This window comes from Loxodonta africana, chromosome 9 (assembly GCF_030014295.1).
Source record: "Loxodonta africana isolate mLoxAfr1 chromosome 9, mLoxAfr1.hap2, whole genome shotgun sequence".
Lineage (NCBI taxonomy): Eukaryota > Metazoa > Chordata > Mammalia > Proboscidea > Elephantidae > Loxodonta > Loxodonta africana.
This window is the reverse complement of record NC_087350.1, coordinates 83,580,581-83,605,284: the sequence shown is the minus strand read 5'-3', so window position 1 is coordinate 83,605,284 and position 24,704 is coordinate 83,580,581. Positions and strand designations below refer to the sequence as shown.

The window sequence follows — 24,704 nt, the reverse complement described above, 5'->3', positions numbered from 1 at the left end:
ATCTCCCTCAGCACTTCAGCAAACCTTAGGTCTTTCTTGTCTCTGTTAATAAGAGACCCCCAAAACTTGGTAGTTTCTTCTTCTTCTCCTCCTCACAAACCAAGCCATTGCCATCAAGTCCATTCTGACTCATAGCAGCCCTATAGGACAGAGTAGAACTGCGCCATAGGGTTTCCAAGGAGCAGCTGGTGGATTTGAACTGTTAACCTTCTGGTTAGCAGTCATGGCTCTTAACCACTATGCTACCAGGGCTCTTTCTCCTCCTCTCATATAACCAAAAAAAGCAAACCCATTGCCATGAAGTCGACCCTATAGGACAGAGTAGAGCTGTCCCAAAGGGTTTCCAAGGAGCGGCTGGTGGACTTGAGTTGCCGACCTTTTGGTAAGCAGCTGAGCTCTTCACCACTACCTCCCATATAGCAGCTCTCTAAATCTAATTGACTCTATCTCCTAAATCTTGCTCCAGTTCATCTCCTAGTCTCCATTCTCCACTGCTTCTGCTTTCAGGTGTTTGTCATCTTTTAGAAGTCTACCAGTAGTCTCTAATCCATTTTATTCACTACAATACTATTTTAATTCTCCTGATGAAGAGCTTTACTCAGCTCACTGATCTCTCCACAAACCTCCAGTGGCTGCCTATTATTTGCTGAATTAAGTAGGCAAACAAACCAGAATTAATGACTTGCTATTTTCTGCTCTTTGATCTCCCTTTCTGGAATGCCCACCTTCTCTCCTTGCCAGTTAAAAGTGCCACAGCCTTCAAAGTACAAATACCATTTTTTCTGATACTGGAGCTCTGGAGAGAAAACAAGGGTGCAGAAGACTTGGAAGTGTATGCATTCTTTACTCAGCCAGAAAGTGTAGATAAAGAAGTCCTTCCTAATCCCTTAGCCAGAAGTAAACTTTTCTCAAAGCAATACTTCCACAGGTTACACCAGTTAGCTGTTTATGCATCTATTTCTCCCGCCAGTTATGAACTTCTGGTAACAGAGATTCATTCCATTCAGTTACGAATCCTCTATGCACCTCATTCCAGGAGACATTCAATACACACAGAAGGCAGTGAAAAATTGGGATTAAATTACCTGGTTTAAATTCGTTGAATGTCAGAATTGGAGGGAAAGTTAGATGTCATTTTTCAACCCATTCATTAATAAATGGGAAAACTGAGTCCCAGAGAGGGTAAGGCTTTTATCATGTCATTGATCCGGGACCGTAATCCAGACCCTGCTTCCCAAGCAGGATTCGTTGCTAAATCTTTGTGCGTCGCTTCTCGATTCCGGGCTTCCCAGCCTTGGCAGTCTCTCCAACCGCTACACTTTATTCTCTTAGTGTCCCCTTTTCTTCCTCCGTTAGGTCTGCAGAGTGCACCCATTCCAATTGCAGCCCCCGGGGCTGCAGAAGAGTTCAGCGCAGGAGAGGTCAGTTACGTCACCGTCGACTCCTCCCATTGGTCCGGGCGGGTGGAGCGCGGCGCCATCACGTCAGACGCCCAAAGGGCGGAGCAGTGAGGGGAAGGAGGAGGGAAGTAGGATTTCAACATGGCGGCTGCGGTACTGGTGGTGTCTACGGTGACGGCCTGGCCCGGGGCGGGCAGAGTTGGAGGTGGTGGCTTTCGTTCTCCTTAGGGGCCTCGGGAGCTCAGCAGGGACAGAGCCTGGGCGGCCGCCCGGCGCCAGCACCTTTGGCTTCTGGGACGGCGGCGGTAGCGGCGGTAGCGGCGTCAGGTGAGGGGGCCTCCCTCTGGGAGAGGGGGGAGAAAGGGGCGGAGTTGGGGGGAGGGGGCCCTGTATTGGGAGATGTTGAGGGAGGAAGCTAGGGAAAGACCCTGGCGGGATGAAAAGAACTGGGGGGTGGAATGGAGAAGGGACCGGAGATTAGTGACTTGGGGTGGATTCTGGGAGAGAAGGGTCAAAGTGAGATCGGAGTTGAAGGGGCGGAGGGCAGATGGGATGCGGAAAAACGAGTTCCGATTAAGGAGACTAATATCCTACTGGAAGATAGGTGCAGTAGATAGAATCTGGCGAGTGAGAGCTTGGTGGGAACTATGTGAAAGATGTCGGTGAGGTAGACCCAGATTTTGGTAAAGACGATTAGGGATGGGGAGCTGAGGTTGAGCTGGGGGCGTGAGAAACTGGTTTAGGTCTCTCCGAGGCGATGAGATTAGGGAAAAAGGGAGGAGACCATACTCGGGTGACTGAGCTTTGGGGATATTTTTTGACATTGTCTGGCCTTTTCCAGGTATGTTTATCTTGCTTTTTTTGGTTTGTTTTTTGGGTGGGGACTTACTTGTACAGTTCACCTGGGCCTCAAAAAACTGCCTTACATCTGTGGAACGTCAAGTTACATTTATTTGATCTGCTGTACCAGTGATCTTTGACCTTCGTGATGTTGCCACACGTAGTTTTCTTCAGACTAGCCTCTTGAAAGTATGGCTAGGCATAAAAACACATTTTATGTTAAATAAAATTTTGAGAGTTTTTAGACACCATCGGGTGTTTAATCAGATTTGGTAATTGACTATTAAATACGTCTTGTTCTTACCCCAATTACTAGTGCTTTGTCTCTTTTCTCAGTTCTTTTATTAGTATTCGAGAATTTGGGTAGCTGTAAATGGATGTTTCCCTTTTAAAATTTATCAGATTTGGTGGTGGGAAAAACAGGGCACTTAGTTTTTAGTGATAGATAGCTCTTTCCAGTTAACCTCCCAGCCTAGTTAAATGGGAAGTTTCTGTATTATCTTGTATCAAAGAATGTGAAATGTCCTGAGTCTGAAAAAATTACATTATCTGCATTAACTTATATTCTTGGAATTTTGTAAATTACATTTTTATTTCTAGTTGGCCCTATTTCTTCTGCTACTTATTTGAGATTTAATGAATGCCTACTCTGTGTTGCATTAATAATGTGTGTTGCATTATATTCATGGAAACGGGAAAATTAATGTTTCCCCAGTGTTTAGTGAGCGTCTCGATCACTGCACAGCAGGTTGGCAAGTGACTTATTAACCTGCTGTGGCCTCATTGGGGGGAAAAAAAGTTATTTTACAAATGAAGGCAAAGGAAGAAAATTAAAGTATGCAATTATAAGAACTTAATTTCTTTTGTTTAGTATTTAAGATTCATTACCTCATCATGACATTTTATGTGTATCTGAAAGGTTTATTTTTCCTTTTAATTTTGAAGAAAACAGTAAAAGTATTGTGGTAATATTAGGTCTGTAGATAACTCTCATCAGTAGTTGTAAGTTCAACTTTCTTTGCTTGGGACATGTCACTTTATTTTGTGCTTTTCTTTCATCCTTCTCTTGATTATGGTAAGGTATCTAAAATGAGGACCCCAGAAATTTCATTCAGTGATTAAAAGTCTTTCTGAGTATTTTCAACATTACATTATCATTAGCCCAGGGTGTAGATGCAGATACTATAAATTTTCCAGTTCTCTGATTATATCCTTGAATGTGTTGAGGTTTTTCAAATGTAGATAAATTTTAAGTGTAAACTTTTTTTCCACAGACTGACCCCTCCCCCCAAAAAGGAGCTATCATTATCAGTTTATCATTAATCAGTTCTCTTTAGACCATCTTTTTCAAGAAATCCGAAAGGTAATATGTAGTATCTTAAACCATTAAATAAAATTTTTCTTAGAAGTGAAAAACCTTGAGTTGAAAGGAAGCTTAGAAATCACCTGGATTTAGTTTCCCACACAGTATGGGAATACCTGCTTGTATACCACCAAGACAAGTGAAAATCTGTCCTCTTTGCCAGAATCTAATTGCTTCTAGGAAAGATCCTTTGATTTAAGAGAAAGAAGTAAGATCGTCTAACCCATAGCATATTGTTTCCTGTAATGTTGGAAAATAATTTGAATCTAAGAGTAACAGATATTATGAATTGAGGGTTATAGTTCCAGGTTTAAAAAATTTTAGGTGAGGGTAACAAGATTCACAAGGGGAAAGCCACTGATGCTGGGCATAATTCTAATAAGCCGGGCATTCTTAAGCATTTTATGTAATCTCACTTAATCCTCACCATGTGATTAGGTAGGTAGGTTGTGGTTTGCATACTTTTTGTGTATTGAGGAAACTAAGGATCAGAGAGGTTGAGCAACTTAACTAAGGTTACAGTTATGGTAGAGGCTGGATTTGAACTCCAGTCTGTCCAACCTGAATGCCATGCTGCATTTGTTACACCATTTTGCCCCTCTACAAGACTGTTCCAATTGCTGTAAAGTAAACGGTAAATACTAGTTTTAAAGTAATACCATTTTAAATTATTTGTTCTTACTGGAGTAGTAGTGTAACTGGAACGATAGTTCGTTTTAAATTTTAGTCACTTATGATGTCATCAGTATTCTAGGAGGAGAAGAGTACCTGAATATTTTGTATTGCACAAAATCAACCAGATAAACTGGATAAGGACTGAAAGTTTGGTTTTTTGTATTGCTGAGTCAGATTGGACTCAGTTCATTAAGGGCCAAAATTTGTATTTGGCAGTAAACCCGCATTTATTCTCAGAATTCTGGATTGTTCGTTATCAGTTGCTTAATGTTTACCAAACACTTCCAGTGTTTGAGTCATTGATGAGCTCATGGTAATTGTAAATCTTGTGGTTACTGAGTCAAGAGACAGCACTGTATGTTTTGGTTGCTTTACTTCCTCCCTAACAATATCATCAGACCTTTAAATTTTTTTTCCAATCTGATAGGTTTGAAATAGTATCTATTGCATTACTATTAGCATTTCCATAAGTTGAGCATCTTTTCATGCATTCATTGACCATTTGTGTTTCTTCTATGAAGTATGTAATCAAGTTCTTTGCCTTCTGTGGGATGGGAGTGGGGATTGTTTCTCTTTCTGACTGATTGTGACAGTTTCTTATATATCCTGTGGGAGAAGGATGAGACAGTCTGCTTCCTTAAAGATTGCCACCTTGGACACCCCGTGGGGCAGTTCTACTCTGTCCTTTAGGGTTGCTTTGAGTCAGAATCGACTTGATGGCAGTGGGTTATATGTTCTGGATTTTAACGATTTATTAATTTATAGGTTGCAAATATCCTCTCCCAGTTAGTGACTTGTCTTCATCTCATCATAGTCTTTTGGTGAGAAAAGTCCATAATTTAATGAACTGAATTTTTCAGCCTTCTCTTTTTCTGGTTTGTACTTTTTATGTCTCTTCTGCCAGGCATGCTATTTTAACAAATTACAACACTATATCTATTATGTGGTATCTAATCTGACATTTGGTTTCAAGTATCTGCTTGAGTAAGCATTACAAAGGCAAGCTGTTTCTTGCAGTTACTCAGGAGTTGCTTGCCTCTCTTCGGAGTCATAAGGCCAGAGGGCTTTAAAAACAGCTTGAATTTTGCTGTATACACAGGTTACATACGTTTTCCAAAACTGAGACACCAGCAGATTTATGAATGAGCTGTGCATTTTGCTAAATGTTAGTAATGTGGTAGACAATGAGAACTCTTTCTTGTATGGACAGTATTTGATACAGTACATAATGAGTCACTCAGCCTAAGCTGTTAATACTTCTAAAATATTTTCAGAAAGATTTTTTGATGTCTAGTTTTTGCAGTGTTTGGCTTTATGAACAATAGTTGTAAATTGTGAAAGGGCTAATGTGGAAACATCTTGGAAGAGATTGGGTTTTTGTTTTTGTAAACTCTGTCCATTTTCTTGGACTTGTGTGACTTTTGGAAGAAATGGTGGAAACCATTAAACTCTTTAAACCATTAAACTCATCTCTGAAGCTTTGGTATAAAAATCTTGGCAGCATTTGATTTTCTCTGTTGTGTATTAAGCTGCTTAAAAATTTTTTTAGGGACTATGGCTTTGGAGCCCTGGTGGCACAGTGGTTAAGAGCTCGGCTGCTAGCCAAAAGGTTGGCAGTTCGAATCCACCAGCTGCTCCTTGGGAACCCTACGAGGCAGTTCTTCTCTGTTCTACTGGGTTGCTATGAGTCAGAATCGACTTGGCAGCAACAGGTTTTTGGTTTGGTTTTGGCTTTAGGAATTGTTTTTCTGAGGAGCTGAATGTTTAATCCTTTGCAAGGATCACATTGAAATATAAAACATTCTCCAGACTTTAAGTATATTGCAAATACTGCATAGTGATGTGTAGTAGTACATCCTTGACATTTGTGAAAGGTATGTCCCTAGATCTTTGAGAACTTTTGCATAACTAGCATAGTATATAGAATGTCCCTCATGAGCTACAGGAAAATATAACTGAAGATTTTCAGTATATCATCGATGTGATGGGTAAATAGAACAGCAGAGTTAGAGATTTGGATGCTAGACTCAGTTTTCAGCTATCTTTAATAACCTTCCTGTCTTTTTTTTTATTATACTTCTTAGATGAAGATTTATAGAACAGACTAGTTTCTCATTTAAAGAGTTAGGACACATATTGTTTTGTGACTTTGGTTACCAGCCCCGTGACATGTCAACACTCTCCCCTTCTCGACCTTGGGTTCTCTGTGTCTTTTTCTGTTGTTTGTTACACTGTCTGGCCTTTCCTCAGCTTTCCTTAAATAACCCGTTCGAGACTTTAGGGTCAGGTCAGCATGCTTGTCTTGTGCTGCATCTCATCATCATGGTCTTGGTCCCAGGCAGGATTTGCATCCTCCTCATTTCTGCCCTCATTGTTAATAATGGGATCTAAACCTAACGTCTTCCTGTCATTTAGGAGCATTAATATTTCATTCTACAGTTTGGTCGGGGAGGATATGGGCAGTAATTCCCCAATTTCCTTCTTCCGGTAGATCATGATACCTTACCCCACATTCACTCATACAGAAGTGATTCTCTTCCATGGGTAAAATTCAAATTCAGATGTAAGCCAAATTATACAGAGTGGACTTTAGGGGTAGCTTGTGAATTCTCAGAATTGCAGATGTTGACTTTTCTTCCGTCAAGAGTTTACTGTATTTCCAAGTGATTTTAACAACAGGAAAAAACACAAACCTACCACTAATTTTGTCTGAAAATACCTAAAGAAAAAGAAAATCACCAAAGGCTTTGAATTATTTATTTCCTGTTTCCTGTCTTCTCTGGAATGGGAAACTCTATCTAGTTCTTACAATTTAATAAGGAATCAACTTTATCCTTGTACTTTTTATAATAATACTTCATTTATCTGGCATATTCAGAGACTGAGGTGTCTTACATATGCAGAATTTAGAGGTAACTAAGATTACCCCTCTGAGAGCCCATGTTGAACAAAATTGTAGATTATTAAATGAGAATCTTTCATAAATGTACTGTCTGTAAAGTACTTCAGTAATAAGGTATCTTAGGGCCTATTCCAAATATATTAGGGTTGCTGGACCCTGGTGGCATAGTGGTTAAGTACTACGGCTGCTAACCAAAGGGTCAGCAGTTTGAATCCGCCAGGCGCTCCTTGGAAACTATGGGACAGCTCTACTTTGTCCTATAGGGTCGCTATGAGTCGGAATCGACTCGACGGCACTGGGTTTGGTTTTTGGTTTTTGTGCTTTTTGAGTTGTTGGGTCTTTGCATAAAATTAAGAATTTTTTTAATATAAATGTACTACAGATAGTATACTTAGTGGGACAGAGCACCTTTTAGGTCAACAGAGGCTTATTAGTTATTTAACATTTTGAGAAATTACGTTTAGGCTCAGTTCTTGTTTGAGGTGTTTTAGATCTTCCCTGTCCAATATCATATGTGGTAGACATGTGTCCAGATATGAAACCATTTCCATTATTGCAAAAAGTTCTTTTGAACAGTGCTGTTCTAGATCAGTGATTCTCAAACTTTAGTGCATGTGAATCACCTGGAGATCTTGTTAAAATGTAAATTCTGATTCAGTAATTTTTCTTTTTTTGACATTTTATTGTGCTTTAGGTGAAAGTTTACATAGCAAATTAGTTTCCCATTCAATAATTAATACACAGATTGTTTCTTGACATTGGTTGTTGTCCCTGCAATGTGTCAGCACTCTGCCCCTTTCCACCCTGGCTTGCTCATTTACATTCCTCCAGTTTCCCTGCCTCTTTTTTGCCTTCTCATCTTTGCTTTTTTGCAGATGCTGCCCATTTGGTCTCATATAATTGATTGTTCTATGGAGCACATTCCTCATGGGTGTTATTGTTTATTTTATAGGATAATCTTTTATTTGGCTGAAAGGTGACCTTAGGGAGTGGCTTCAGTTCCAGGTTAAAAGGGTATCTTAGGGAGATAGTCTCAGGGGTTCCTCTAGCTTCTTATCATTCTAGTAAGTCTGGTCTTTTTTTTTTACGGGTTTGAGTTTTGTTCTAAGTTTTTCTCCCATTCTAACTGGGACTTTCTGTTATGTTCCTGGTCAGGGTGGTTGGTAGTGGTAGCTGGGTACCATCTAGTTTTTCTGGTCTCAGGCTAGAGGAGGCTATGATTCGTGTGGGCCATTAGTCTTTTGGACTAATTGCTTTCTTGAATCTTTGGTTTTCTTCACTCTCGTTTGCTCCAGACAGGAAGTGACCAGTACTTGTATCTCAGATGGCCACTCGCAAGCTTTTAAGACCCCAGACACTATTCGCTACACTAGGATGTAGAACATTATCTTTATGAACTATGTTATGCTAGTTGACGTAGGTGTCTCCCGAGACTGTGGTCCTTAGCCTTCAAGCCCAGTAACTCAGTCCCGTGAGGTGTTTGGATATGTCTCAGAAATTTCCATAGCTGTGCCTCCTACGTGCTATATTATGTATATGAATATACATGCAGTGTGTACAAATATGTATGTACAAATACCTAGAACTATACCCATATATGCACTCGCATGTCCTCCCATACACCCTGCCCCATCTATATAGCATACATATCTACCTGTGTAACCACTCACAAATTTTCGGCTGTTATACTGTTGTTGCAGGATTGTATAGGGTCGCTATGAGTCGGAATCTGCTCGATGGCACTGGGTTTGGTTTTGGTTTCGGTATAGTAGTTTAGCATAGTTATCCTTTATTCTTGTGTACCTCTCAGTGTCTTCATTTGCCTTGGTCATGTTGTGCTGACTTCCCGCCTATTGCGTATTGCCTTTCCCTTCACCAGAATTAACATTTACTAGCTAATAAGTGATTCTCTCTCCTTCCCCCTCTCATCCTAGATAGCCATCAAAGAATGTTGCTTTCTGTGTAAACCTATTCCTAGCTTTTTATAAAAGTGGTATCATGCAGTATTTTCCCTTTTGTGATTGACTTATTTCACTCAGCATAACGTCCTCCAGATTCATCCGTGTTATGTTTTGCAGACTCATCATTATTCTCATTATTGTGTAGTAATCCATTGTATGCATGTACCACAATTTGTTTATCCGTTTATCTGTTGACGGACACTTAGGTTGTCTTCATCTTTTTGCTATTGTGCATAATGCTGCAGTGAACATGGTATGTATATGTCTATTCGTGTCACTGCTCTGATTTCTCTAAGATGTATACCTAATGGTGGGGTTGCTGGAGCATACAGTATTTCAATTACTAGCTTTCTGAGGAAGCGCCATACCATTTTCCATAGTAGCTGTACCATTTTACAACCCTACCAGCAGTGTATGAGTTCCAGTCTTCCCACAGTCTCGCCAGTATTTGTTGTTTCCTGTTTTTTTGATCAATGCTATTTTTGCAGGGATGATATCTCGTCATAGTTTTGATTTGCGTCTCTCTAATGGCTACTGTGGAGCCCTGGTAGTGCAGTGGTTAAGAGCTTGACTGTTAACCAAGATGTCAGCAATTTGAATCCACTGGCTGCTCCTTGGAAATGTTGGGGCAGTTCTAGTCTGTCCTACAGAGTTGCTGTGAGTCAGAATTGACTTGATGGCAGTGAGTTTGGTTTTGATTTTTTGGAATGGCTAATGATCGTGAACATCTCCATATGTGTTTGTTAACTGCCAGACCTCTTTGGTAAAGTGTCTTTTCATGGCCTTTGCCCATTTTTTGATTGGTTTGTTTGTCATTTTGTTGTTGAGGTGTTGAAGCTTTCTATAAATTACTGAGATTAGTCCCTTTTCAGATATGTCATTGCCAAATTTTTTTCCCAGCCTGTAGGTTCTTTTTTTACTCTCTTGATGAGTGTACGTATTTGATTTTTAGGAGATCCCGATTATCTAGTTTATCTTCTTTTGTTTGTATATTTTTAGTTATGTTTGATAGTTTACTTATGCCATAAATTAGAACCCCTAGCTTTGTCCCTGTGTTATCTTCCAGGAGCTTTATAGTTTTAGGTTTAACATTTAGGTCTTTGATCAATTTTGAGTTAGTTTTTGTGTATGGTGTGAGGTATGGATCATGTTTCATTTTTCTGCAAATGGATACCTAGTTTTGCCAGCATCATTTGTTAAAGAGACTATTTTTCCCCTGAATGGACTTTGACCCTTTGTTGAAGATGAGATGTCCCTACGTGGATGGATTTGGTTTCTTACAGTAGTGTTTTATAGTTTTCTTTGTATAAGTCTTTTATGTCCCTGGTTAGATTTATTCCAAGGTATTTTATCCTTTTGGTGGCTACAGTAAATGGTATTGTTTTCTTGATTTCCTTTTTGGAGTTTTTGTTAATGTAGAGGATTCCAACTGATTTTCATATGTTGACCTTGTACCCTGCCACTTTGCTGAACCCTTCTATTAACTAGTTCCATTAACTTTCTTGTGGAATCTCTGGGATTTTCTGTGTATAGGATCGTGTCATGTGCAAAGGGATAGTTTTACTTCTCCCTTATCAATTTGAATGTCCTTTATTTCCCTTTCTTGCCTTATTGCTCTGGCTATGACTTCGAGTACAGTATTGGATAGGAGGGGTGATAATGGGCGTTCTTGTTTCTGTTCTCAAGGGGAATGCTTTCAGCCTCTCTCCATTGAGACTAATGTTGGCTATTGGTTTTGTATATGTACCTTAATTATGTTGAGGAATTTCCCTTCTATTCCTATTTTGCTCAGTTTTTATCAGAAACAGTGTTGGATTTTATCAAATGCCTCTTCTGCATCAACTGAGATGATTGTGTGATTCTTTTTTTTATGAGTTACGTTGATTGTTTTTCTAATGTTGAGCCACCGTTACATCCCTGGTATAAATCCCACCTGATCGTGATGTGTTATTTTTTTGATAGGCTGTTGTATTCTGTTGGCTAGAATTTTGTTGAGAATTTTTATGTCTGTATTCGGTGAAGCCGTGGTGGTGCAGTGGAGCCCTGGTACCCAGTGCTTAAGACTTGAGCTGCTAACCAAAAGATCGGCAGTTTGAATCCAGCAGCTGCTCCTTAGAAATCCTGTGGGGCAGTTCTACTCTGTCTTGTAGGGTCGCTATGAGTCGGAATCATCTCAACGGCCCTGGGTTATATCCATAAGGGATATTGGTCTATAATTAAAAAAAAATTTTTTTTGTGGTATCTTTGCCTGGCTTTGGTATCAGGGTTATGCTGGCTTCATAGAATGAATTTGGGAGTATTCCTTCCTTTTCTACGTTCTGGAATAGTTTGACTAAAATTGGTGTCAGCTCTTATCTGAATGTTTAGTAGAACTGTCCAATGAAGCCATTTGGGCCAGGGCTTTTTTTGTTGGGAGTTTTTTTTTTTTTTTTATGACATCTTCAATTTTTTTGTTATGGTCTATTTAGGTTCTCTACCTCTGCTATGTTAGCTTAGGTAGATAGTGAGTTTCTAGAAATTTGTCTGTTCTAGGTTTTCAAATTTGTTAGATTACAGTTTTTTGTAATACTCTGTGATAACCCTCTTTATCTCGGTTGATTCACTTGTAATATCGCCCATTTTGTTTATTTGCATCTTCTCATTTTTTTCCTTTGTCAGTTTGGCCAGTGGTTTGTCAATTTTATTGATCCTCTCAAAGAACCAACTTCTAGTTTTGTTGATTCTTTCAATTGTTGATTCGATAATTTCTGGGGTAGTCTTAAAATCTTGCATTTCTAACAGGCTTAGCGCCCAACATCAGTAACAAGTGCTCAAATTATGCCAGTGGTCCAAAGATCAAACTTTGATCACTAAGGGTCTAGAGAGAAGTACTTTGATCTGAGTTTACTGTAACATAAAGTTTGATTTGGGGACTGTAATGTTCTACCACCATACATCTGTCAGTTTGTTGTACTGTGGTGGCTTGCGTGTTGCTGTGATACTGGAAGTTATGCCGCTGGTATTTCAAATACCCGCAGGGTCACCCATGATGGACAGGTTTCAGAGGAGCTTCCAGACTAAGACAGACTAGGAAGAAGGACTTGGAGAGTGCTCCTTGGAAGTGAGGATGGTGAGACTTCATCTCACATACTCTGGAAATGTTATCAGGAGGGACCAGTCCCTAGAGAAGGATATCATACTTGGTAAGGTAGAGGATCAGCAAAAAAGAGGAAGACCCTCCATGAGATGGACAGACACGGTGGCTGCGACAATGGGTCAAACAGCAATGATTGTGAGGAGGGTGCAGGATGGGGAAGTGTTTCATTCTGTTGTGCATAGGGTCACTATGAGTCGGAAATGACTCGAGGGCACCTAACAACAAAACTTATTTCCTACTTTATTATTTGACTGTAACCTTTTAAAATAGTGTCTTTGGCCATGAGTGATTGTATTGCAGTAGGTAGAACAATACAATCTGTTGTTCGTAGATGAGTTGTCAGATCTAAAGTTCTAGTTCAGCTCTCCCACTTAAAAACCAACCTTTCTAAGATTTCAATTTTTTAATTTATAAAATGAGGATAGTAATTCCTGCTTGTATCTCACAGCAATATGAGACTCAGATAAGATGATGACATGAAAGTATTTTGGGAACTATAAGGTTTTCAACATGCGCTTCATTAGTAGCAATACTTCTTGTCCACTTTTAAAATGCTAATATACTTATCTAGGAATTCTCATTATCTTTTGTTTATTCTTTTTTGCTTAAAGTCTTTCTCCATTAGAATTTTAATGAGGAGTCTTGTCTGGTTACTGCTGTACTGCCAGCAGCTACAGAGGTACCAGGCAATAGTAGGTGCACATTAAATGAATGTTGAGTGAATGAGGCATGAAGCCTGAAGTCTTCTGTTGTGATCAGGTGGCAACAGTTTTTCTTATGAACAGCAAATTTTGATTGAGAACCAGCTGTAAGAGGAAAAATGACTAATTATTTAGCTAGTTTTTCTGTTTGGGAATAAAAATGGAAACAAGGTAACAACATACCTTTACACTATGAAACCTGTTGCCCTAGAGTTGATTTCCGACTCATAGCAACCCTATAGGATAGAGTAGAACTGCCTCGTAGGGTCTCCAAGGAGCAGCTGGTGGATTCAAACCACCAACTTTTTGGTTAGCAGCAGAGCTCTTAACCACTGTGCCACCAGGGCTCCTCTTCACTGTAGAACTCTATATATTTCTGTATCTTCTTACTATTCTGAAAATGTTTTTGGTAATTGTGTACGTTGTTATTTGGGGTGTCCACTTGACAGGGTTGAACAGTTAACATTTGGTATCTGATTTTTTTCTTTGGTCGAATTATTTTAAAGTAAATTATAGACATTTTACACTAGAATTTTTCATTATATAGCCTTTTAAAAAATGAGGACATTTCCTTCATAACCACAATACTGTTAGTACACGCAACCATTAGTTTCCTAATAGCATATTATACAACTGCTTATTCAGGTTTCCTTACTTGCTCCTTAAATGTCTTTTACAGATAGTTCGTTCAGTCTTAGAGCCAGTTAAGACCATTTATTGTTTTTGGAGCTTCCAGACTAAGATTGACTACGAAGAATGGCTGATTTTCCAAAAATCAGTCAATGAAAATCCTATAGATCACAGTGGTCCCATCTGCAACTGAGTATGGGGATGACGCAGCACCTGACAGCGTTTTGTTCTGTTGTGCGTGGGGTTGCCATGAATTGGGCTGACTTCACAGCAGCTAACACAACATCAACAACAGTTGTTTTTGGTTTTTTACCTCTTATGTTTCTCCGTCTTAGACATTTTATTATATGAATTTTTAAACATACAGTATTTAGAGTAGTGTAATGAACTCCCATGTACCTATCTATCATCCAGCTCTAAGAAGTTCAACATTTGACCGATCTCTTTTTCAGCTCTCTTCTACCTTTTTTTTTTTTTTGGTGGTGAGAGGTGGTGGTGGTGCCTGGAATTTTTTAAAGAAAATCCCAAACATTATTCCTTTAAATGATTATGCAGCTCTAAGAGATAAGGCTAATTTTTTTTTGGAACATAACCTAACAAAGTTATAACTAATTCCATAATATAATCTGATACCATCCATATTAAAATTTCCCTGAGTATCTTAAAATTGTCACTTCACAGTTCGTTTCATTCAGGATTAAAATAAGGTCCGCACTTATTTATTTGGTTTTCGTGTCTCTTAAGTCTCTTGTATTCTATACTAATCACCCCCATTTCACGTTATTGTTTCACTGGAGAAACCCGTAGGTTTCTATCCTGTACCCAGGTCATTTGTCAGGATTTGCTAGTGCTTTCTTGTGTCTTTTCACTTGTCCTCTATTTCTTGTAAGCTATTAGTAACTATATTTAACTCATGTTCTTTTTATTTGTGAGTGGGAGGGGCAGCACCACAAAGATGGTACTGTTACTTCCTTTTGCTTCACATCAGGAGGTACATAATGAGTGGTTGTCCCACTTTTACTAGTCACAGTTGCCAGTTAATTGATTGTGACTCGTGAAGATCCCATGTGTCACAGAGTAGAAGAACTGTGGGCCATAGGATTTTCAAGGCTGTGACCTTTTGGAAGCAGATCTATAGGCCTTCTAAGAAAACTCTGGGTGGGTTTGAACTACTAACATTTCGGTTAGTAGTAGTCATCCCACTTTCAGTGATTCCAAACTCACTGTCATCCTGACCCTTCTATCATGAAGTTCCCTATTAACCTTTCACCTAATAGTTTAGCATTCATTGATGATTCTTCCTTGAATCCATTATTTCATTAGAAGCTGTGAAATGGTGTTATGCTGTGTCTGTCACTTTTATATTTACTATGTTTATACAGATGTTCGTTCATCTGTAAGAGGAGCTGTCCCCATCAGCAGGGCTTGCCCTGAAATGTAGTTCCTACTGGAAAGGCAGGATGAATGCTTAATTCTTACTCTTAATTACCAATTTTCAGAGTAAAGAGCTAATGTAATAGTCATCCGTAATGGTAGCAAATTATTTGTGGACTTTTATGGTTTGTTTTCTGAGAGTCTTAATTCTTTGATTATTATCATGGACTTGTGGATTTCTACTATGTGTTCGAAGCAAAGTCATTCTTTTTGATGCATAAATTATTTCAACTTTGATCAGTGGGAGCCATTTCAAGTCGGTGGCTTTTGACATGATCCATAAATCTTTGAAAGATTTCTTGATTTTATGCAAAGCAAGCTGTCCCAGGCTTACCTTACGAATTTCTTCTCCCCAGATCTGAAAACAGCCATTTCTCTAAGAATTAATACAAAATGGCATTAAGAGATCAAAATCTGGGTGCTAGGGATACTCACTGCTATTGGGGTGACCTTGCTCCTACGAAGATACATTTTAAAAAAATAATCACAAGTTCATATTGCTTTTTTTAAAAAACTATTTTATTTTGTTTTAGGTGAAAGTTCACACAGCAGATTAGGTTTCCATTTAACAATTTTTATACAAATTATTCCATGACATTGGTTATAATTTTCACAATGTGTCAGCATTTTTATTATTTCCATTTTGTTTGTTTTGTTTCCATTGATGTAGCTTCCCTGACCCTCCCTGCCTTCTCATCTTTGCTTTTGGATATTGACTGTTTAGTCTCATATAGTTAATTGTTTAAGGGAGCACATTACTCACAGGTGATACTGTTTATTTTACAAGCTAATCTATTATTTGGCTGAAAGGTGAGCTCTGGGAGTGCGTTCATTTTGAAGTTCAAAGGTAATTTTAGGGTAATAATCTCGGGGTTCCTTTAGTCTCTGTTGGTGCAGTATGTTTTGCTTTTTTTTAATTTTGTTGTACATTTTTTTCCAGTTCTATCCAGGACCTTCTGCTGAGTCCCTGGTCAGAACAGGTGGTACTAGCAGGGCACCATCTAGTTTTTCTGGTCTCAGGCTAGAAGAGGTTGTGGTTCGTGTGGGCTTTTAGTTCTGTGGACTGGTTTCCTCTTTGAGTCTTTGGTTTCCTTCATTCTCTTTTGCTCTAGAGGGGTAGAGACCAACAGTTGTATCTTAGACGGCCACCTGCAAGCTTTTAAGACTCCAGACACTATTCAGCAAACTAGGATGTAGAATATTATCTCTGTAAGCTATGTTATGCCAATTGACTGAGTTGTCCCACGAGGCTATGGTCCTAAACCTTTTAACCCAGTAAACCATTCCCACAGAGTGTATGGATATGCCTAGTAAGTCTCTGTAACTGTGCCCCCCTATGTGCTTTATTATATGTATGAATATATATGGAGCACATACAAACATATGCCTATAGATACACCTGTACATGCATGCACATGCACTCACATATGGTTTCCTGTACACATATATGCATACATATCTATTCATATTGATTTTTACAATTTAGATTTAAGAGTTACTGGGTTTTTACTTCTTTGATATTTTACCTTTTTTTCCTCTTACATTAAAAATCTGGTTTCTTACAATATAATTACTTATTTACTATATTTTACACATACATAAATGGCTTCAAATAGTAATACTGATTAATGAGAACAAGAAGAGGTAAAATCTAAAATTTTTGCCGTTTTTGTTTTTAGGATGTATTTCACTAGTATGTACAATTAGAATATTGTGTTCTAAAATCACTTGAAATAATTTTCTCTGTGGTTATCTTACTACTTTGATGTATAATTAGGTTGATTTGTTTTGGCTTGTATTCATTTTGTAGTTATGTGCGATCAAGTTGGCTTTCAACTCATAGCAACTCCATGTGACAGAATAGAACTACCTTATAGGGTTTCCTAGGCTGTAATCTTTACAGGAGCAGATCGCCAGGTCTTTCTCCAGCCCAGCCACTGGTTGGCTTCTAACTACTAACCTTTTGGTTAACAGTCAAGCACTTAACCGTTTTGCTACCAGGGCTTCTTGTACTCACCTTAGTGACTAAAAAGTATATGTTTTTGACTATGTAATATATAGTTATTTTGAAAACTTAGTATATAGACATATAGTATATAGTATATTGGAAACTCTATGGGGCAGTTCTACTCTGTCCTATAGGGTCGCTATGAGTCAGAATCGAATCGACGGCCCTGGGTTTTTTTGGGAGTATATAGACATAAGTAACAATTGCCTCTAGCACATCAAGGCAAATGTTGCTGTTGCTAGGTGCCATCAAGTTGCTTCTGACTCATAGCCACCCTATTTTCAACAGAATGATACGCTGCCTGGTCCTGTGCCATCCTCATGATCATTGTTATGATTGAACCCGTTGTTGCAGCCACTGTGTCAGTCCATCTCGTTGAGGGTCTTCCCCTTTTTCGGTGACCCTCTACTTTACCAAGCATGATGTCCTTCTCCAGGGACTGATCCCTCCTGATAACATGTCCAAAGTATCTCGCTATTCTCGCTTCTAAGGAGCTTTCTGGCTGTACTTCTTTGAAGACAGATTTGTTCCTTCTTCTGGCAGTCCATGGTATATTCAGTATTTTTCGTCAACGCTGTAATTGAAAGGCATCAATTCTTCTTCCGTCTTTCTTATTCATTGTCCAGCTTTCACATGCACGAGGCATTTGAAAATACGCCAGCTTGGATCACATGCACCTTAATCTTTAAAGTGACATATTTGCTTTTTTTTTTTTTTTTTTAGTTTTTGTTGTGCTTTAAGTGAATTTTGAACACTTTAAAGAGGTCTTTTGCAGCAGATTTCCCTGATGCAATGAGTCATTTGATTTCTTGACTGCCGCTTCCATGGGTGTTGATTGTGGATCCAAGTAAAAATGAAATCTTTGACAACTTCAGTCTTTTCTCTGATTGTCATGATGTTGCTTATTGGTCCAGTTGTGAGGATTTTTGTTTTCTTTATGTTGAGGTGTAATGCATCCTAAAGGCTGTGGTCTTTGACCTTCACCAGTAAGTGCTTCAAGACCTCCTCACTTCCAGCAGGCAAGGTTGTGTCATATGCATAACGCAGGTTGTTAACGAGTCTTCCTCAATCCTGATGCCATGTTCTTCATATAGTCCAGCTTCTCATATTATTTGCTCAGCATACGGATTGATAAGTATGGTGAAAAGATACAACCCTGACACACAGCTTTCCTGACTTCAGACCACACAGTATCACCTCGTTCTGTTTGAATGACTATCTCTTGAGCTATGTACATGTTCCTCTTGAGCACAATTAAGTGTTCTGGAATTCCCATTCTTCTCAATATTATCCATAATTATCCATGGCAAATACCTGCTATTAAAATGTTTGTATAAAAATCAATAGCTAACATTTATTGAGGCCATACTAGGTGTCAGAATTGTTCTTAGCACTTTGTATGTAATATCTTATTTAATCATTACATAACCCTATGAGATAGTTACTATTACTATCCCCATTTTAAAGGTTGAGTACCCGAATCTTAGAAATATTAACCGTTAGTACCACCCAGGAACTCCTGTAATCACAATTAATATGAAGGAGTTTAATCCCTCTGTTCGAAAGGCCAGTTCTCAGCTTATGTTTAACAGCAACAACAAAAAAGTACAAAAGACAAACCTTTTAGAAAATGGCATGTTAGGATAAGAAATATTGTAGAAAAGATGTCTCTGTTTTTATTCAAGTCCAAGAGGGGAAAAAAAATCAGCAAAGGCTTGATCTGGGGGGAAAAAAAAATCAACTAATAGATTTTGCTTTAGATTATAATGTGTGGCTATAACATAATAAAGTTATTGGCACTGGTAATAATGTAAGAATGGCTTGACAGAGGTCTCTGACTTCTAACTTCACAAGGGGGAAGGAGAATTAAGATCAGCAGCCCAAGGCTGGTTCCTATGAGGTGGAAGTCAGACATGCCTCCACCCTTCAACCATTTTGCCAATTCTGACACCTGCTGTTCATCCCACAGCACTCTGTACTTGTTTGTGGGGTTCGATAATTCATTGCAATGGCCACACAGAACTCACAGACCATACTTACACTTACGGGGTTTATTAGGGAAGTAACAGGTTTCAGTTTAGCTCAGGAATGCTCAGGATACAGCTCTTCAGTCAGGACAGTTTCCTTTCAGCCTGCCCACAGGCAGCCCTCTCTCTGGCCCTCAGTCCCTTGGCCGGGCCTCTGCCCTACTTGGGCAAGTGTTGCAAAGCTCTTTTAGCTCTGCCAGTAACTGCCTAGAGGCACCCCACTCCACTAGTAAGCCTCACCCAAAAGTGCTCAGCTCTAGCTCTGTGGGTCAGCAAACCTAGGTCTACCAAGTGCCACTTATGAATGATCTTCAGCATAATTTTGCTTCCATGTGATATTTAATGATATCCGATAATTTCCCTATTCGGTTGGATCACCTTTCTTTGAAATAGGCATAAGTATGGATCTCTTTCAGTTGGTTGGCCCCAGGTAGCTGTCTTCCAAATTTCTTGGCATAGACGAGTGAGCACTTCCAGTGCTGCACCTACCTGTTGAAACATCTCAGTTGGTATTCCGTCAGTTCCTGGAGCCTTGTTTTTTGCCAGTGCCTTCTAGACTTGTTCCTTCAGTATCATCAGTTCCTGATCATATGTTACCTCCTGAAACGGTTGAATGGCAACCAATTCTTTTTGGTATAGTGACTCTGTGTATTCCTTCCATCTTCTTTTGATGCTTCCTGCATCATTTAATATTTTTTCTTTACAATCCTTTACTATTGCAACTCAAGGTTTAAAATTTTCTCTTCAGTTTCAGTTTGAGAAATGCTGAGCGTGTTCTTCCCTTTTGATTTTCTGTTTCCAGGTCTTAACTTAGACTTCTCAAGGTGCCCTTTGAAATCTTCTGTTCAGCTCTTTTACGTCACCATTTTTTCCTTTTGCTTTAGCTACGTGACATTCAAGAGCAAGTTTCAGAGTCTCTTCTGACATGCATTTAGGTCTTTTCTTTCTCTCTCGTCTTTTTAATGACCTCTTGCGTTCTTCATGTATTATGTCCTTGATGTCATTCCGCAGCTCGTCTGGCCTTTGGCCATTAGTGTTCAACTGGTCAAATCTGTTCTTGAGATGGTCTCTAAATTCAGGTGGGATATACTCAAGGTCATACTTTGGCTCTCATGGACTTGTTTTAGTTTTCTTCAGTTTCAACTTAAACTTGCATATGAGTAATTGATGGTCTGATCTGCAGTGGGCCCCTGGCCTTGTTCTGACTGTTGATATTTAGCTCTTCCATCGTCTGTTTCCACAGATGTAGTCGATTTGATTCTTGTGTATTCCATCTGGTGAGGTCCATGTGTATAGTTGCTGTTTATATTGGTGAGAAAAGGTATTTGCAGTGAAGAAGTTGTTGGTCTTGCAAAATTCAATCATGGTACCTCTGGCATCATTTTTATCACCCAGGCCTTATTTTCCAGCGACCGGTCCTTCTTCTTTGTTTCCACCTTTCGCATTTCAATCACGAGCAATTATCAGTGCATCCTGATTGCATGTTCGATCAATTTCAGACTGCAGAAGTAGGTAAAAAATCTTCAGTTTCTTCATCTTTGGCCTTCGTGGTTGGGACATAAATTTGAGTAGTAGTCATATTAACTGGTCTTCCTTTTAGGTGTGTGGATATTATTCTATCACTGACAGCGTTGTACTTTAGGATAGATCTTGAAATGTTCTTTTTGATGATGAATACCACGTTATTCCTCTTCAAGTTGTCATTCCTGGCATAGTAGACCATATGATTGACCGATTCATAAAGACCAGTACCAGTCCATTTCAGCTCATTAATGCCTGGGATATTGTCTTTATGTGTTCCATTTCATTTTTGATGATACCCAATTTTCCTAGATTCAGATTTCATACATTCCAGGTTCCAATTATGAATGAATGTATGCAGCTGTTTATTCTCATTTTGAGGCGCGCCACAGCAGCAGACGAAGGTCCTGAAAGCTTGACTCCGTCCATGTCATTAAGGTTGACTCTGAGGAGGCAGCTCATCTTCAGTCGTATGTTGAGTGCCTTCCAACCTGAGGAGCTCATCTTCCGACACTATATCAGACAGTATTCTGCTGCTGTTCGTGATGTTTTCGCTGGCTAATTCTTTTCCCTGGCCAATTCTTCCTAGTTTGTCTCAGTCTAGAAGCTTACCTGAAACCTGTCCTCCATGGGTGCCCTGCTGGTATCTGAATACCGGTGGCATAGCTTCCAACATCACAGCAACACACAAGCCCCCACAGTACAACAAACTGACAGACTCGTGGGGGAATGCTGTGGTTAGAAAGGCCATATTAAGTTATTCGCTGTACTGCAAATTAGAACACTACTTCTAAACCTAAAGGTGTGTACAATGAGATGCATAAACAAAAAATTTCCTTGTATATTTTACAACAAAAGAATTTTAATATAAAATGATTTCTAACAAAATGACACAAAAATGGCTGCTTTGTCTATCAAAACAGGTTGTAACTTATCTCTCTGGTGATAAAAATCAATATATTCTTACCAATAAAAACATAAAAGCAAAAAGATCAGTAATAGAAGAAATTAAATTAGATACTGCATGGAGCTCATCTAAAGGGGATTAAAGGATTATAAGGATTAAATGGGATAATGCATGCCAGTGTCTGCGGACACCTCCCACTTTTCTGAATCTTATGTCATCATTCTAGTAAGAGGAATTCCACATTTCAACTGCTTTTACTTTAAAGAACAAAGAAAAGAAAATTGGTACCGGAAGATGCCACCTATAATAAGAAACCCACTTATTTTGATATTGATTTATAAGTGACTCCCTGGCAATAAAAGAGAAAACCATCTATAAAGTTTAATGATATTACTTCAGCATATACATATGCTTAATCTTTTTAAACTCCCCTGGAAAATAGCCAAAACTCTACCATTTCTAACAGAATTAAGAATTATTCTATTAAGTCTCTCGTCTCACCTGCCCATCATATAAAGTTCAGAAAGGAAAAAAGAGATGCTTATATATGCTATTTTGGACTAAAAAAGAAAAAGCACATTACAAAACTTCAACATAGTGGACTGTGTCCATCAACTAAATATTATCTTTACTGTCCATTTGAGTAGAAATACAAATCCTACCAGGTTACTAGAACCAAGTTACTTAAAAATAATGTCCCAGAATCTAAGTGGAATTACCAACTGCAAGGCCATAAATACGATGATACGTTGGTTTGCTGTACTGGAGAAGTAGAGGAACTTGTGCCAAAGTGCTTAACAAATTCCAAACATAAAGATTTGTTTCACATGTGGCATTTATGTAACATAGAACCACGTAGAATGCATATGTAGCCATAAATCTTAAAATTCTTCATCCCCTAATCTAATTTTATGAACTCTACCAACATAATGCAGAAATTATCCTACTGTATATAATCTAGTTATTAATGTTGTCAGCTTTCCAGGTCTTGCTCAGTGTGACACTGAGACATGAGTTGGGTGAAAGTGAAAGGAGGAAACTTTTTATTTGGTTGGCCAAGCAAAGGAACACACCGGGACCTGTTTTGCCAAGATGACTTCTTGATTGACAGGCACAGGGGTTTATGTGAGGAGGAAATAGAGTAGAGGTGGGCTGTTCTTCAGCGTGTGTTCAGGAGTATGGTCCATCAGGATTGGTGGACAGCTCCTGTGATGATGAGTCCACGCAGTCACACATGATGGAGGAAAAATGGTGGCTTAGCTCCTCACATCTGCTATCCAGCAGCTGCCCACCTCATTAACTTACCTATAATGTAAGTATCTCACATTATTTTCAGAAAAACAGGAAAGATTAGCACCGTAAGCAAGGTAGGCTGTTTGGAAACCCCCCTATAGCGCAGTGAAGCTCTAGCTGGTCAACACGCACATTAAAAATTAGAATTTGACATGTCATCACTTCAAATAGAAAAGCGTTGATTCTTTTCTAAATAATAACTAAGAAAAACAATAGAGAAAAGTCAGTGAAAACAAAAGGTGATTCTTTGCAAAAGGCAATAAAATTGATAAATCTCTAGTAATCCTAGTTGGGGTCAGGGGAGACACTAGTAATGTCAGGAATGAAAGGAGAAACATGACTGCAAATCTTAGAAAGAATAAAAGGTAATACAAACAATTTTATACCAAAAATTTGACATCTTAGATGAAATTAACCAATTCCTTGAAAATTACAGACTATCGCAAGAAGAAATACCCTCAGTAGCCCTATATTAAAGAAATTGAACCATTTATAGTTTAAAACCTTATCACAAAAAAAAAAAAAACTACCCAAATGGCTTCACTGGTGAAATCTATCAAATATTTAAGGAAGAAATGATACCAATTCTGCAAAGTCTTCACGAAAAGTAAAGAGGAAGGAGTACTTCCCAGCTCATTCTGTGAGACCAGTATTACCTTGATACCAAAACAAAGACATTATAAGAAAATTACAGAAAAATATCCCTCATGAACATAGATGCAAAAATTCTTAACTCAGTGTTAGCAAATCCAACCCAACAGTATGTAAAAAGAATAATGTATCATGACCAAGTGGGAGTTGTCCCAGAAGTATAAGACTGGTTTAACATTAAAATAAAATTTAAAGAAATCAGTGTAATTCACCATATTAACAAACTAAAAAACAACAAGGTGATCATTTCAGTATACTCAGAAAGCTTATTTGACAAATTCCAAAGCCCATTCCTGATAAAAACTCTTAGGAAACTAGGAATAGAAGGAAACTCCCTCGACTTGATAAAGGTAATCTACAAAACACCTATAGCTAACATCAATACCTAACAGTGAAAGATTTTGCCCTTATGTTTAGGAGCAAGGCAAAGATGTGCTCCACTGCCACTACTGCTATCCAATGTTGTACTGGCTGTTCTATCCAGTGCAGTAACACACACACAACACACTCACACACACACACAAAAACTAATAAAATAAAAGGCATTCAGATTGAAAAAAAGTAAGTGTAGCAGGTTTCATACAAAAAAAGATTTTTACAAGATCAGTTTTCAAAAATCAGTTTTTTTTAATTGTGCTTTAGGTGAAAGTTTACAGCGCAAATTAGTTTCTCCAAAAATTTATACACAAATTGTGACATTGGTTGCAATCTCGGCAGTGTGTTAGCACTCTGCCACTTTCCATCCCGGGTTCCTGTCCCTTCTTGTCTTCGCTTTTGTGCAGGTGTTGCCCATTGGTCTTGTATACTTGATTGAACTAAGAAGCATGTTCCTCATGTGTATTATTGTTCGTTTTATAGGCCTGTCTAATTTTTGGCTTACAGGTGGACTTCAGGAGTGGCTTCAGCTCTGTGTAGCAGGATGTCTGGGGGCCGTAGTCTCGAGGGTTCCTCTAGTCTCTGTCAGATCATTAAGCCTGGTCTTTTTTTTTTTTTTTGGTGAATTTGATTTTGTTCTACACTTTTCTCCGGTTCTGTCTGAGACCCACTATTGTGATCCACGTCAGAGTGGTTGGTGGTGGTAGCTGGGCACCATCTAGTTCTTCTGGGCTCAGGCTGCTGGAGGCCCTGGTTTTTGTGGTCCATTGGTCCTTTGGACTAATATTTTCCTTGTGTCTTTGGTTTCTTTCTCATTCTTCTTTGCTACGGATGGAATGGGACCAGTAGATATACCTTAGATTGCCGCTCACAAGCTTTT

At 38.8% G+C, this 24,704-nt stretch overlaps 1 protein-coding gene across 2 annotated transcripts in view; it reads left to right on the top strand.

Moving 5' to 3' along the window:
• The first annotated feature begins 1,614 nt into the window (after positions 1-1,614).
• UBAP1 (ubiquitin associated protein 1) overlaps positions 1,615-24,704 on the top strand; it is an 86,262-nt gene continuing 63,172 nt past the window's right edge. Inside the window, exon 1 of one of the 2 annotated variants that reach the window (XM_003407310.4) lies at positions 1,615-1,727. The gene's annotated coding sequence lies outside the window, so the exon portion shown is untranslated. Of the gene's footprint in view, positions 1,728-1,839; positions 2,242-24,704 lie in introns of those variants that run through there. The other variant, XM_010587866.3, reaches the window with a different exon arrangement.